Source organism: Protopterus annectens, chromosome 6.part0 (genome assembly GCF_019279795.1).
Source record: "Protopterus annectens isolate FY-2018-M chromosome 6.part0, PAN1.0, whole genome shotgun sequence".
Lineage (NCBI taxonomy): Eukaryota > Metazoa > Chordata > Ceratodontiformes > Protopteridae > Protopterus > Protopterus annectens.
This window is the reverse complement of record NC_056737.1, coordinates 195,683,944-195,700,314: the sequence shown is the minus strand read 5'-3', so window position 1 is coordinate 195,700,314 and position 16,371 is coordinate 195,683,944. Positions and strand designations below refer to the sequence as shown.

Here is a 16,371-nt window from a genome sequence, read left to right as displayed (position 1 = left end):
ACTTATGCAACCAGCTTATTGTATGTTTTATATTTTTCCCCTAACAGATTTGTTTTTCAATTGAATTGTACAGGTTATAGGTCACATTAAAGGTGGGAGATATTTTGAAATGATAAATTGTGGTCTCATTTTTTTATATCACAAAAACCTGGCATTTTACCAGGGGTGTGTACACTTTTTATATCCACTGCATGCATTGCTATTTTTCCTACCAGCTATATTTTTGTACCTCTCTTGCCATTCTGAGCATTGATAAAAAACTGTATGTGTTTATTCTCTGAGTAGACCATTTATGTATGCTACTGTTAATCCTATTAGTTACTGTAATGAAATAACTTGCTGTAGTGTGGAGCTTTTTTCCCCAGGCTTCTGCTGAAAAAGGGCCTTTGCTCAGTCAGACTATCCCAGTTAATAAATGTCAAATAAATATTGGAACTGTCTGGTATCTTTCTTCCACATTGCTCTCATTTGTACCTGCAAATAATGATCAATGCTACTTTTGTCTTTTTCATGGACAACTATATGTGTTTTTCTCACATATATTTTTTGAATTGTTGGTAATGGGTGATCCCATGTGATGTACACTTCATCATTATTTAAAATACTTTGTGGTACTTGGCTGCAAAGTAATACATACAATTTATTTGTTATATCACATTCATTTCTGTTAATAATCTTGATTATTGTGTTTGTCTGTTTTATCAAAGTTCTAACATTTTGGGTCTTATTTACTTACTGTAAGCTATTTCTTTCATTGATCTTAATATGTCTATCCATCTCTATTAAAATCAAACAACTCTTCCCTTGGATCATTTTCTTCTAAACTGAGGGCACATTCTTTATTCTCCATTTCCTGCGGGCAATCTACAGAAAGTTCCAAAACATCTTCCTATGACATTGCCTGCTTCAGAGTTGCCACTGTTTCTTTGAAAGGCTCCAGAGCACCATCATGTGGCAAGTGATCAGATGCTTCTTATTCCTCCTCTTTCTCCTTAATTTGGAGAATCACTGTTCTATCATGCTGTGATGGCATCCGAGTTGGATTTTCTACACTAAATCCTACACTTTGCAGGTAATCCATAACTTTAATTTATATTTATTTACCTTCTCCATTGCCAATACTCTTTTTTTCTTTCCTCCTTTGTTTTCTTACATTTTAGTATTGTGAAAGTGGTTAACGCCGGTGCCTCACAGCAAGAGGCTCTCCGGTTTGATTCTCTGCTGGAATGCCTTCTATGCAGAGTCTGCATTTCTTCCCTGAGTTCATGTGGGTTTCCTCCCACATTCCAAAGACATGCATGCATCTGGAGCTTTACTCCTTGGGCCTCCAGGAAACCAGGCTCTGTCCTAGTCAGACTTTCCCAGTTAACAAATGTTAAATAAATAAATATCTGGATGCCTTTGCCTGTATTTCTCTTCAAATTTCTTTGGTGCTGCTTTTTTGTATTAATTAGTTTTGTTTTCGTCTTTGCATAAATATTGCACCATATCAAAAAAAGGTAACCCTTGACAAACAAAACTTCTTCCATAAACCACTCAACAACCCCTACTCCAACCCCCCCAAAAATTTTGCTACTCAATTAATAAACTGCTACATCCAGGGAGCCCATCATTCCCTAACCCCTGCCCTAATACCAAATGCCAATGATACTGCTACTTTCCTTAATATCTTCTTCATTGACACTATCCACAACCTTACCAAGAATGACAATATCTCCCCTCCCACATTCTCTACACCTACTCCATCTCCCATCTTTTCTCTTAAACCCACCCCCACAGCGTATATTAAATCCCTTCTTAGCAAACTTAAAACTTGCTCTCCATCAGTTGACAATCTACCTTCACAATTCTTAAAAAATGCTGCCAATTCTATCGCCTTCCCCATCTCCATATTACTTAATAGATCCATCAAGGAAAACACTGTGCCTAACATATGGAAAAAAGTCTATGTCATTCCCTTTCATAAAGGCGGAAATTCAACTGACCACTCTAATTTCAGGCCAAATGCCATCTAATCTCCCCTGTCAAAAATTCTAGAAAAATACATTCACAAACAGTTTCTTGACCACCTTTTACAAGAAAACATTCTCACATCCACACAACACAGTTTTGCAACTGCTCTGACATCCTTCATAAATACTACTACAAATTCTCTTGACAACAATAATTTAGTCTCCTGCTTATTTCCTGATCTCTCCAAAGCCTTCTATACTGTACCCCATTGGTTCTCCAACTACCTCTCCCAACAGATTCCAGGCAGTGAAATGACAATCCAACTTCACTCACTTCCTACCCATTCAAACAGGGATACCTCAAGGTTCTATCCTGGGACCCCTACTTTTTGACATCTTTATCAATGACCTCCATTCTTCTTGTCCACTCTCTACAACTGTCCAATATGCTGACGACTCTACAATTATCTTCTGCTTCAACAACATCCCTCACGTCCATAGCCTCACCCAAGAGTCCCTTCATGCAGTTGAAAGATGGCTTACTGCCAACCATTACTTAACCCAAAGAAAACCAAACTTCTCCTATTTTTCTCTACAACTCTCCAACTTCACAAAGTCACCTTTACTGTCTCCTTTCTCAACAACACAATCATCTTCTCTGAAACTCACACTAAACTTTTAGGTGCTTTTATCGACGACCAGCTAAAGTTTGATCTTCACACTTCAGCAATGCATCAAAAAGATGCAGCAAAAATTGGGCCTGCTTTACAGACATAAACAATTCCTCACTAATGCTTCGAGACTCTCCCTTGCACAAGCTTTCCTACTTCTCACACTACTCTATGCAGGCTCTATACTCACTAATCTCCAATCCAATCATCTGTCCAAACTAGAACTCTCCTACAATAAAATTGCAAGATTTGCCTCCAACCAATCTTATCTTACCCACCACTGCATTGCTCTAAAAAGACTACAATGGCTGGAATTTCATCACCTAATTCTAGTAACCCAGCTTCTCATGGCTCACTCTGTCTTACATGAACCCTCCTCATGCCCCTCTCTATCTACTCTAATCCAGCCTTACACTCCAAACCGGGATCTCTGTAGCTCTCAACAGCACCTATTACAGACTTATAAGCCTAATAAAAATATTGGAAAACTTCTCTATAGTTACTCCATAGCAAATGCCTGGAATAAACTACCATTAAGTGTCAGATCTATCACTAACCCTATGTCCATTAGGTCAACCCTGAAAGAAAGCCTCTACAAAGCTTGAGCTTGCCTGTGTAATGACCCTACTTAATATAACTTCCATTCTTCTACAGTTGTCTCCTCTACGAGCCAACTTAATGCATCTTCCCTTGTGTACAACTTTGCTGCCTATTTCTCCCACTTCTCTCTGCTGCCTCTTTACAATATGCTAACAGCTTCCTGAACTATTCTCTGGTAACTGACCTTTTACACAAGATTTAACCCCTGCATATATTATATGCCTTTAAATCTTCCGCTTCTCCTATTGCCTTCTGCTAACCTATGACCTCTTATGTTATTTTTCTTTCCTAGTAATGTACAAAGCTAACTGTACTCTGTTATGATGTACATATTGTACATTATTTTGCATGTTGTTATTTTGTCTGCTTTCTCTGACATTTGTGTACTTTACACTATGTATGTTTTGTTTAGCTACAACTTACTCATGTAATATTTTACCATGTTATATTACTTTTGTTTTCAGTACTATTGGAGCTTTTCTCCTCGGGTCAGTCGGAATAACCCAGTTAACAAATGTCAAATAAAATAAATAAAATCTCTTTTTCTTTCCACATGTCCATATTTATTCTTCAGATTTCTCCAGCTCCAACTGTTTCTCCTTAATTTGGGAAGTCATTGTTCCATCATGCTATGACACAACCTGTGTTAGACTTTCTGCATTAAATCCTTCACTTTGCAGGTATTCCATAACTTCAGTTTCTATTTGTCTAACTTCTACCTTACTAATCTTTTACATTTCACCTTGTGTTCTTATCTTTTGTACTGTGAAATTTTCCATATTTGGGTACCTTTGCACGTATTTCTCTTCAAACATCTTTGGAGCTGCTTTTTTGTATTGATTAGTTTGGCTTTTTCCTTTACATAAATACTGCACCATATCAGATCTCTTTTTCTTTCCAATGTCAATATTTCCTCTTCATACATTTCAGAAATTTCTGGGTTTTGTTCTTTATATTTTTGTACTTCCTCTGTTGCATTTTTTTCCAGGTGGCCCAACGTTTCTTTGTCTATGTAATGCCTTTCATGGATTTGTTATACTAATGAATATAAATTTGTATTTGACGTTTTTGACAGTTTTTTCTTCTGCAAACATTTTTTCTTTCCTCTAACTTCTTTCTCAATTCTTTTGAATCTTCTCTCTGGAAATCCTGGGCTTCTTGTATAACAGTAACAATACATCATTTATTTTTTATCCTCAATAGTCTACTCTATTGTCTTTTTTGGCCTGTCAGTTTGTGTGATTTTTGTAGACTACTAACTCCTTCTACAATGATGGAGGGGCATCCTTCCTCCTGAGCCTAGCCTAACCCCATTGCGGGAATGTTTCTTCATCTTGAGGATTCTACACTGCTATTTCTTCCAGTCCAGACAACAGTGATCACACCAGGATTGGGCACTTTTTTACCCTGGGACTTGTGCACCCCAGCTATCTTTTTTATTTTTTAATCTGCCTCTTTCCATAATGTATGCTACATAAAATGCAGTCTATATGTCAGTTTCATCTTGGTGAGATTTTGTGAAAACAGGGTCCACCACATGAAGGTACTCACCGAGACCTAAGGATGACTTCAGTTCCAGCAATACTATCCATTCGAACCCCTAGTCCACGTAAAAGTCATACTCAGCATTCAGTTCAGTTAGCACAATCTTCCCCACGCTAGCATGGCATCAGACTAATAAGGGGGGGGCAAGGCATGTAATAATGTAAGGGGAGTGGGGGGCATAAAGCTGCTGTGAAGGCAGAATAATTTAATAATCTACTGTTATGGTGGGTACCTCAAACAACTGCACTACAGTACATCATTGTCCCTTTTTCCACAGTTATTTAGCACAACACAAAACAGTCAATCCAAAAGTTAGGGGGAAGCTTCAACCAACATCCCTTAGATAATTGCTATAGCAAATCCACCTCTGGCCTTGGAAACAGTAACCTAACATTTGATCGAAGTATGTTAAGTCGATCATCATTTAATCATCCCAAGAGTGTCGACAATGCAGATATATGGCTCTCAAAAACCACAAAAGAAATAACATTGACAAAGTAACATAATTACACAAGTCTGCACTGTCTCATAAAAGAAAAAAAAAAACAGTCTGACCACAAACAGCATAAGTCAAAAGGCTGCACTGTACTGCCATTTACCATTGATAAAAAACAGTGTCAGCACAGTCTCTCACCAGGGAAGTGTTACTTGTAAAGCCTGAAGTCCCACTAAGTTGTCTACCTTTCTCCAGGAACTCATGCATGTGTGCAAACATGGAAGCCAAACACAGCATTATTTATTAGAAAAACATTAAAACCCACACAGAAAATAAAAAACAAACCCAAAAAGGAAATGTAGAAAATAAATAACTAATCTGATAATTTTAAAGAATATGACTACACATACACCTCAAAAAAATCCAAGCTTGAACCTGTGATAATGCCTTTCCAAAGCAGTGGCAAGTACACTACACCATCAACTGTACAGCAACAGAGTTATTCAGTTTTAGTGCTGCACCCAAAGTATGGTGCAATGTTATTTATTTGTACGTTTCTTGGCTGATGTTACTTCTTTCATGAATTTAGACAGTTACCTATCTGAATTGTTGGCACTCTCTCAGTATGACTAAATGATTGAAGTAGCATGCTTTGATCAAAACTTAGGAATTCCTTGGAAACACATTTTGCTTTGTTGTATTTAGTAAAGGTGAAAAATGTGAATCAGGTTGGTCCTTCCCAAATAGTAGTGGCAGAAAGAATATGGAAAACAGCAGCATGATCTTGTCTTTCAACCATATCCTCCCAGGCTGAAAAATATTGTACAGCTACCTTCACTGTACAGGATCTGATACATCCCATATATGTGTTTTGTAGAATCCCATATAATCCACAATTCAACTGCAACAAGTCTGCTTACCCAGAGCTCCTTAAGCATAAATGTAATAAAAGTCTAATTTCACTACTACAAGTTCCTTATCCAGCAACACAGCCTTAAAAACATCTCACAGATTTTATGTTGCCTTGAAAATTAAGGGTGAGTAACAGGAAGAAGGAAGGTGAATCTCTGGATTCACAGCAATCTCTGAAGTGACCTTAGAAATAAGCACATCTCGTTAGCAAACATAAGTGCAACACTCATAGGGAACCAGTTTAGATCTAGTAAACTGGTGGCTAAGGTATCTTATCAAAAATCACATTACACTCTGCAATGTGCAAGTACAATTACAGACAGTGATAGCCAAGTAACCAGTGTAAACAGTTTTAGTATTCTTGTAAATAATGTAGTGATTTATGTGCACAATGTTCATGTAAAAACACAACTACTTTAGTTATTAAACTGTATTACTGCTAGCATACTTGTACAGAATGCAGTGATTTGTGTAAATAATGTTTATATAAAAGCACAACTGTAGTAGTCACTGAAGTGTAAATGGTGGTTAAAATGTAACCCAAATGTAAATGTTGGTTTGAAAAGTAACTCTGCTTTGTTAATATTGGACTGAAAAGTTGTTACTGGCTCTTGGCCCAGGTTTCTGATGAAATGGTCTTTGGACCAGTTCACTTACCTGGTTAATAAAGTTAAATAAGTAAATAACGGTTGGCGGAAAAAGGCCATCCCATTCTTATGGCCACATTTTCAGAACACATAAGGGTATACAACCTCAGACATGGGTTGAACTTGGCTAGGCTTGTAAGGGCCCTGGGACAGTTAGCCTAGTAACCTCCTATGATCCTATGATGTTACTGATGTAACTGTCACAAGAAAGACTGTTTTCTAACAAAGATACTTTAAAAGAATGAAAAAATATTGCCTGAAGAGGAAGTTTTCTCAATGTGCCTTGATCAAAGTTAAAATTCAAAATCAGAAGACATTGGTTTCTTTGCCCATAAAACATGAATACGTTCATAGTTCTATAGGTGACTATTACACTAACTGCACTGAAGAGCCATTTTAAGCTTAGCTTATGTGTTCAAACTACTCTTTCCATGATTTTTATTCCTATACTTCCCAATTCATATGTTCCTAGGTTCATAGATGATTATTACTAGGCTAATGACCCGAGAGGGTCTTTTAAACCAAGCCATACTTCCCAAATGTATCTGTCAGGTTTTGATACTCCAGGGTTATTTTAAGGAGTGTACATAAGCTTGGGCATGGGCAGTCGAGCATTACAGGCTGCCTCTGTCTAAAAGTGACATAGATGCCAGACCAGGGGTAAATTTCCACTGGTACAAATTGTGCTTGAATTAGGTTAAGAAAGACATGGATGGAAAGCCAGTTCTAGAGAATAGGTAGTCCTCAAGATGCATAGCAGTCCCTTCAGCATGTCATATTTATGTTGCAGATCCCAAGATTGGGTAATATTGAATCTTTTTATTTTTCAGATGTGCAATAGGTCCATCAGAGCAAGATCAGGGGATGCTTTGTAGGCCAGGAATAGATCACATTTCAGCAGTTTGTTAGAGACTGCATACATGGATAAGGCTTTGAGATGGTCTGCCTAGGACACGTTATTCATGTACCATACTTTATTTTTAAAGTAACCTCTGTGGACACTCCATTTATTGCATGTGTCTTGGCAAGTACATACCAAAGGAGACACTGTACTCAGTGATTGGTCTGATGATGGCTGAGAACAGTGGAACAATGACATGCATGGACTTAGATGCCATGTCATTGCTTGTAAGTTGTGCAACATAGAATGATTTCCTTACTACCATAGACAGATAATGATCAAAGTTCAGATCTACATGAGTTCCCAAAATCCCTGACCACTAGTTAATGCCCTCAGTTGCTTTGGTGACCTTCTTGAAGAAGTCCACCAGGTTAAGTAGGCATGACCTGCTCTTGATGAAACCAAGCTGGATCTACTGTTTGACGGTTTCTTATGTAACTGTTTATCAGTGCCATGATAATTATTTCCATGGCTTTACGGATGAGACAGACTTATGAGTCTACAGTTACCTGGGTCCACAGAAGGCTTGCCCTTATGCAGAGGAATGACAGTCACAGCCCTCCATTCACTACAGTAATTCTAGTGGTCCTGATATGTCATGTTTCATGCTATTACGAAGGTATCCTGGGATATTATCAAGGCCCATGAATGCAGTGGTTTTGGCCTTGGAGAGTGCATTGAGGACATGCTCCCTAATGCTAGTTGTTGGGGTCATAGTTAAGAGCATTTCCTGAGGGGTGTTGGAGGGAGGGTACAATTGGAGTTAAATTTGTTGGCTAGTAAATTTCCTACATTTTCTGGCTCAGCATAGATGGGTCTATTTACAATTGTTCCAGCACATTGTTGTGTATTGCCTTTGGAGGTTGTGGACTTAGCTGAATAATGTATTCTGACTGTCCTTGGTGTGGGAGGCTATTTTTACCTCAAATATGGCTTTGGTAGACATGACTAGCCCCCTGAGTTGCTTGTTTGGATTGATGAGGAAGTTTTTACCTTGCTGGTCCTTGCACTTTATAATTTTTGCCTTAATTTTCTTCTCCTTGTTATATAAGCTATGGATGCTGAGATTCCACCAGGGTGGCTTTTTTTTTTTTTAGTTTGTCTTGTGCTTACTCCAGGTAGGTACAGCTGGAGAAGCTCAAGCACATCATACTGTTTAACCAGCCTTGTGGTGTTTTTATTTTTGATGTAAATTGAGACACTTTCACCTTTTGTCTTTTCCTGCGCAGTAGCTGATCTAAATGTGTAGAAGGCATTACAGGCCTGTGCTGCCAAGGAGCTCTCCATGGCTTTACACCATGTTTCAGTAACTGCACAGATGTCTACATTCTCCAGGGTTTAGTCCTGGCATTGAGCAGTAGCACATTTAGATTTTCTTGAGATGATTTTGCTATGTCTAAAGGTTTATCAGGTTTGCTATGTGCAAAAAAGGCAATATCTGGTTGGACAAGGTTTTAGACAATATCTGAAAGCCTAGAGGAGATAGATACAGAACATTTTTGGCAAAGCAGCATGGTCTGTCAACCATCCTGCCAGTCTGACAAATATTGTACCCCCTTTGAATGGCACTAAAAACCTAAGCCAATTACTAAAGTCAATTATCTTCTGTTCATATTGTGACACCATCCTTGGGGAAGGCATAACGCTGTTCAGTGCTAGGCTCATGCTGGCCTGGGGCACACAGTCAGAGAGTTACATCATGTCTCTGTTCATATAATCCAGGGAGGTATGTCTTAGGTTATTTGCACCCATGTGGACAATGACTGAGTTATACTGGTACTTGTGGTTCAACAACCTCGATATTTGTGTGATCTGGTGGATCCGTGTCCCTGATAGACAACTGACAGTGACTCTCTCCTTACTCAGCCTGATGAGTGGGACATCTGTGTGTCTTAGAATGGAGTCTCCTATGATGAAAACATTGAGTTGTGCGGTGGTCTGCCTTATGGGCATAGAGATTGAAATGCCTTAAGACATGGCTGTATGTGTCATGGTGGTTGTTTTAGTAAAGTGCTTTTTGAGGTTTATGAAGATGCGTACATCTGGAAGGTCTTTAGAGTTTAGAAGGAATACATGTAAGAGCCTCAGCATATGTGGGTCTATCCATACTATAAGTGGAGTGTGCTTATGGTAACCATTTTGGCATTATAAGTGCTTGTTTGTTACAGCCTTGCCTCTAGTGACACTATGTAACTATATTGCTCACATACTGTATCAGTTTAAGAATCAGATGACTGCCAGTAAACATCTGACTATTGCTATATTCCTTCAGGATGCTGTTATCCACCAGACAGGCTATGGAGATAGTAGGAAAGTGCATATCCATGGTTACTGATCCTTATCATGCCTAGGTATTTCTGTTATTTTCTCCAGCAGCATACTGGAATCATGCAACTAATATGGCAAATTAGCTTCTTAGACAACAAAATTTGTTAATAAATTAAGAAGCTAAAAATAACATTTGTTACTAGACACTATTTGTCTGCCTGATAAGGGGAGGGGAATCTGTTTTTGTGCATTTTGGAAAGCAGTATGAAATGGGAAGTCTACAGTCTTGTAGTGCAAGTCTATTGGCTCCTGGTTTACTAAAGGCAATTTCTTTCGTCTTCTCCCATTAGGGGTGGCCACAGTGGATCACCGGTCCACAGACTGATTGGCAATGGAGTTTTTACAATGTCAAGTTGCCAACCCGGTGCTCAACTTCCACAGAAGGTAGGCACACACACACACACACACACACACACACACACACACACACACACACACACACACACACAGACTCTGCATGTCTTTAAAACTCACTCAACCACAGGGTGGACATGCAGACTCCACACAAAAGGAGCTCCAACCTTGAACTGAACCAGAGAACTCTTGCTTTGAGGCAACAATGCTAACCGCTGCATCACCACGGCCGACTTGTAGCCTTAATGCTGTTCATTAATTGTCATGGAGGTTTCAGAAGAGTGCTACTAGTAGATCTTAATGTGTCTTTTCAATTAGATGATCTGTTTAAGGAGCAGTGTTATCAGGCACTTGCTTGTTATAGACTACATTTGCAGTTTCATGGATTTTCTGGGGAGCAGTTCCACCATGAATATGTATTCTTCATATAAGAAATATGACACCGCTAATTTGAAAGTATTAAACATAACACACTAAACTATTTACTGGCTAATCAGAACTATACTGTTCATTCTTCAGGTGGTGACATAAATAAAGGATAGCCTTTATGGTGAATTTTAAGATATTATCCTGCCTCTTTATCATTTAAGACAGATACACTGTATATATGACAACCAAGCAAACCATAATATTATAGCTGTACTGCAGAAAGCTTGTTTTCCATTTTATCAGTGAATAAGTGGGTGGTCTCTTGAGCTCCAGAATATTCTGCCTCAATTTTGGTATCTAGCAACTATACTTTGTAAATGTTCAAAAGTTACAAAACAATTGATCACAGACACACATTCATATACAAAAGAATCTTGTAAATGATCATTACACATCTTTAAGAATTGTTGTATTCATAAGCACCATCCCATTGCCTTTGTCATCTGGTTTAAATACAATCTGGTGATTTTTACTTAAATATTGTAATGCAAAACACTGCATTCTAGCTATATTATAAGTCAGCTGAGTCCCATGAAAATTATTCAGAGATTCTTGTACTGCGTCTGTAACATAATCCATCAATTTATTAATGGCTTTTATTAGAAATATTCTGTATCAAAGTATTAACAGTCTTAGGCAAAATTATTCCAAATTTGTGTAAATGCACAACAGAAATTCTGACTCAGAATTACAGGGCTAAAACCAGTATTGTCTAACCTTCTATTGTCATTCTCATGTTTAACAACTTTTACTTTTTTTTCCAATATACTTTTTATTGCTTTTGTAATTTAGCAAAAATATTCAAACATTACAAAATGAAAATGAGAATAACAGCTTTCTACAATAATCACAAAAAAGACATACAGAAAATAAAACTAATAGTTTCACTATTACTGAGGATACAGGAAATAAAAAATTACACTCTTGGTTATGTTAGAAATTATATAGTATTCCTAGCTCAGAAAAAAGTAAAGCTGTTTTCCACAGCGAAGAAAAGGGAAATAAAAAGCTTGTTTTATATCATCAAAAAAATATATATATATATATAAATATATATAAGAAATTTGCACAATTCAATATTTTTTTTCTTTTTTGATTGCTCTCTCTCAAATGATTTCTCTCAGTATTTGATCTTAGTTTTAACCTACTAAGGACTCTGTATAACTTATCTCAACCTCAATGTAACAATGTCCTGTAGTTTATTTTGACTATTACTGTATATTGTAATCTTTGTCACTGCTAATGCTTGGAGCTTTTCTCCCCAGGCCTCTATTGAAAATGGACATATATCCAGTTAGACTAGCCCAGTCAACAAATATAAAATAAATAAAATAAATAAATAAATAATCATTTATATATTGCTTGATTTGTATAAGTAGGATGGCCTTAATTGTTGAAGGGTTTGTGAAACTCTGAGCTATGTTACACTATTTACAATGTTGGATGCCATCCGTTTAATGCTAATCTTAAAGCATGCTATTTTGAGCAATATAATTACTGTGTTTAGTTTATAAAAGTTTGTGTGGACCACTTGAATTGTATTTAAGTTTAGGGATTTTGTTCATTTGCTAGAATTCTGTCTAGTAGAGAGTTCCAATATGTTTGAAAATATGTTCTTTTTTTTTGTGTTTTTGTAGCTAATTTGTGGGAGGTGATATACTTAATTGCCATGTCTTTAAAGTTTACCCATGAGATTTTGTTGTTATTTATCCAATTTTTAGTTATATAAAATTTACGTAGGGCACATAATGTAACTAAAATATGTTTATGAATTCCATTGATTGAACTAAGGATTAAATCATTGTTTCCCAGGAAAATGTGTTTTTTTCATACCCGATTTTTTTCAAGTTGCGCTCTTAGGGAACACCAGAGCTTGAAGATATTCTTGCAGCTCCAAAAGGTATGGACGATATCAACATTTTCTCAGGAACAAAAAGGGCACAGTGATTCTTTTTTATAGCCGAATTTTTTAAGGACAGCTGGGGTATAATATGCATTATTGTTAATCATTATCTGTGTGAAAATTAGGTTTTAAAAAGGTGTTAGTTTTAAAGTGTTGTTAATAGCTTCTTGTTTTTGTGCTGTTGTGATAGTTTTACTAATGTTTTCCCAATATTTTGAGTATAATAATGCAGATTGGTGTTTAATCTCACTTATTAATTTATAGGACTTCGTTTTCTCATTAGCAGCTAATGATTTTATTATATTTTGGGTTGTTTCTATATTTTGTGTATCTATTTTGCAGTTAGTATTTCATCTTTAACTAGTGATATCATTTGTCTATGAATAGGGTTATACTTGCCTGGTGTTTTTAGTTGTGTTCTTAAGTTTTCAAGCGTTGATTTCTTGTGCTGTAAAATATGCCATACTGATAGGTCTTTAATTAGTGGGAATGATTTGAGATCAATCATTTTGTTATTTAATTTGATGTTTGGGTTCACGTATATGGGTTGTAACAAACTTAATGAATTCGGTAGACTGATGGAAGTAAATAAAGACTGGAAAGCCATTATTTCATTTTTGATTACTGGGTGGAGTTTGTTAAAGAGTTTATGGTTGGGATTAAGGAAGGGGGTAGCTTTGGGGTTTATATTTAAGGAATGTATTAGGTTGGAACATATTTTAACCCATTTTGGGGACCAAGTCTTTTTAGTTCTGTCATATTCTGATATTTGAATTAACCGGTTTGCTTTGATAATAAGGTAATACAGATTAAAATCTGGGAATCCCAAACCTCCTTTTATTTTTGGTATTGCGAGTTTTTGGTAACATATTCTTGTTGTTTTAGGGTGCCATAGGAATTTGGAGAGGGCCTTTTCCATTGATATGAAATTTTTATTTAGGTATTTTAAGGTTGATAGAGTTTAACTGAAATAGTATTTTAAGAAGGATATTCATTTTGATGTTGGCTGACTTGGACAGGAGGGATATGTTTATATTTTTCCATCTTGAGATGTCCTGTTTGATTTTTTTCCCATGTTTTTTGGAGATATGACTTATGCATTTCATTGTAGGTATGTGAAAAATGTATGCCTAAATATTTTAGTGTGTAATTTAAGGGTATGTCAACTAAGGGGAAACAAGATGTGTTACGGTTGAGTGGGTTTAGAGGAAACATAGAAGATGTTTGGGGGTTCATGTTGTAATTTGCTATTTTGGAGAATTGTTCGATTGAGGATAATATTTTGTGTAAATCTGTGTTAGGGAGTTCAAAATATAGGTTTAGGTCATCAGCAAAATCTAAGTATTTTACAATTGTGCTGTAGACATTAGGGGGGTGGTGGTAGGTGTTTTGGGTAATGTTGAGTAATAGGGGCTCTGAGTAAATATTAAACAAGAATGGAGACAGGGGACATCCTTGACAGGTGCCATTTGTTATTTTGATGGGTTGGGAATAAGTCTTGTTGATGCAGAGTGTGGTGGTAGCATTGTTGTAAATAATTTTAATGGTCTTTATAAAATATGGGGGAAAATTGAAATGTGACATTGTTAAGAAGAGGAAATCCAAGTCTACATTATCAAAAGCTTTGAAGGCATCTATTGTAAGTGCGTATCTTGGGTACTTATGTTTGGCTAAGAAGGTGATTAAGGTGTCTAATGTGCAGGTGTTGTCACATAATTGTCTTTTTTTCATAAAACCCAGTTGTTCTGGGGAGATAATTTTATCCAGGGTTTTTTGTAATCTATTCGCTAATAGGGAAATCAACATGTTTCTGTCAAGGTTTATAAGAGCTATAGGCCTGTAGTTGAGAGGGTTTAGTTTGTCAGAGTTTGGCTTTGGTATTAAAATTGTCTTTGAATTATTTAAATATTTGTCAGTGAACCCATGCTTTATAATATGACTGTAAAGTCTTAACAGGATTGGAGCTAGTATGTGACTAAATGTTTTGTAAAACATTGCTGTAAATTTATTTATTTATTTTATTTTACATTTGTTGACTGGGATAGTCTGACTGGATATATGTCCATTTTCAGCAGAGTCCCGGGGAGAAAAGCTCTGACAGGGTTAACAATGACAGATAGTTACAGAGACATATTGACAATTTACATAATATACAATGAAAAAAAAAATTTACAATAGCAGATACAATTGGTTACAGTTCAATGTATTAGAGATGATTTAGTAACTAGTAGAGTAGTACAAGAAATGGCCTAGTCGTTAGCTAATATTTGTTATTCTAGATTGACCTTGAAGGTTAAACTACTCACAGGACTGTTGTGTTTGGTGAGAGTAGAGTTATTTAAGGAGTTAGTCTGGATTTGTGCAAGGACAAAGCCAGTGAGATTTATGGTGGATTTTTAGTTCTTTTTTGAATTGAGCTAGTGATGGTAACAACGTGAGGTTATTGGGAAGGGAGTTCCAAACCTTGCCAATGATATTAGCATAGAGTGTATCACCACCTTGGTTATAGGACTTGGTTGTTTGTACTAGGAGTTTGTTTGATGAGCGAAGTGAAGTTAGATTGGTGTAAGGGGTTAGTATATTTTTTAGAGCAGGGGTTTTCTCAGGATGTTTCAATATTTTAAAGGCTTCTATGAGTTGGTACTCCTGGAGAAGATTTGGAAGTTCTACCCAATCAAGCTTTTTCAGGTTAATACAATGGTGTGTTCTATAGGGTAAGCCAGTAATGAATCTAGCAATGTGGTTGTAACAGGATGAGAGTCTGTAAGGTCAGATTTGTTGAGGTTTGTGAGGACAGGGGAGGCATATAGTAGGGCAGATAGGAGGTGTGAGCGGGCAGTAGCTATTCTAGCAGCTGGAGTTAGGTAGGTTTTTATCCTATATAATGACCCGAGTTTTTTGTTAATTGTTTTAATAGTTTGGTTGATGTGGACATCAAAATGAAGTTTATTGTCAATGTTTACCCCTAATAGTTTAGCATTGGTATCAGGTGAAATGATGGTTCCATTATTGGATTGTATAGTGAATTATGTGATAGGCATTTTGTTAGTTGGGTAGAAGAGAAGTAGTTTGGTTTTCTTTGGGTTTAGGATGAGTTGATGGTCAGTGAGCCAATTTTCAACTATGGTAAAGCTGTGTTGGGTAGTTGTTAGAAGGTTATCTAGGATGGGATTGGAACATATGAGAGTTGAGTCATCTGCATATTGGATGCAGGTGGCTTTGGGGATAACTGAATGGAGGTCATTTATGAATATTGAAAAGAGAAGAGGTCCTAATATGGACCCCTGAAGAACACCTATGGTGTTGGGTAGCAGGCAAGAGAGCTTATTTTGCCACATAACTGCCTGTTGTCTGCCTGAGAGGTAGGCATGAAACCAGTTTTGGGCTAGTGTGTCTAGATGTAGGGTTTCCAAAGTTTGGAGGAGTAATTGGTGGTTTACCATGTCGAAGGCTTTTGACATGTCCAGGAAGACGGCCGAGGATATATGTTTGTTATTTCGGTTAAGGTTTATTTTTTCGGTGAAAGAGAGGAGGGCAGTAGTCGTGCTATGATGGGGTCTAAATCCATGTTGGGAGTCGGTTAATAGCTTGTTCTGGATGAGATAGGACATTAGTTGGTTATGCACACACTTTTCCATAATTTTGGCAAGTGGTGATAGTATGGCTATTGGTCTATAGTTTGTGAGTTCATGT

General features: G+C 36.9%; 1 protein-coding gene across 1 annotated transcript in view; it reads left to right on the top strand.

Moving 5' to 3' along the window:
• The window catches only part of LOC122803802 (vomeronasal type-2 receptor 26-like), a gene marked incomplete at its 5' end in the record, with an annotated part of 837,235 nt that overhangs the window by 130,329 nt on the left and 690,535 nt on the right, over nt 1-16,371 (top strand). The gene's annotated exons all lie outside the window — the stretch shown is intronic.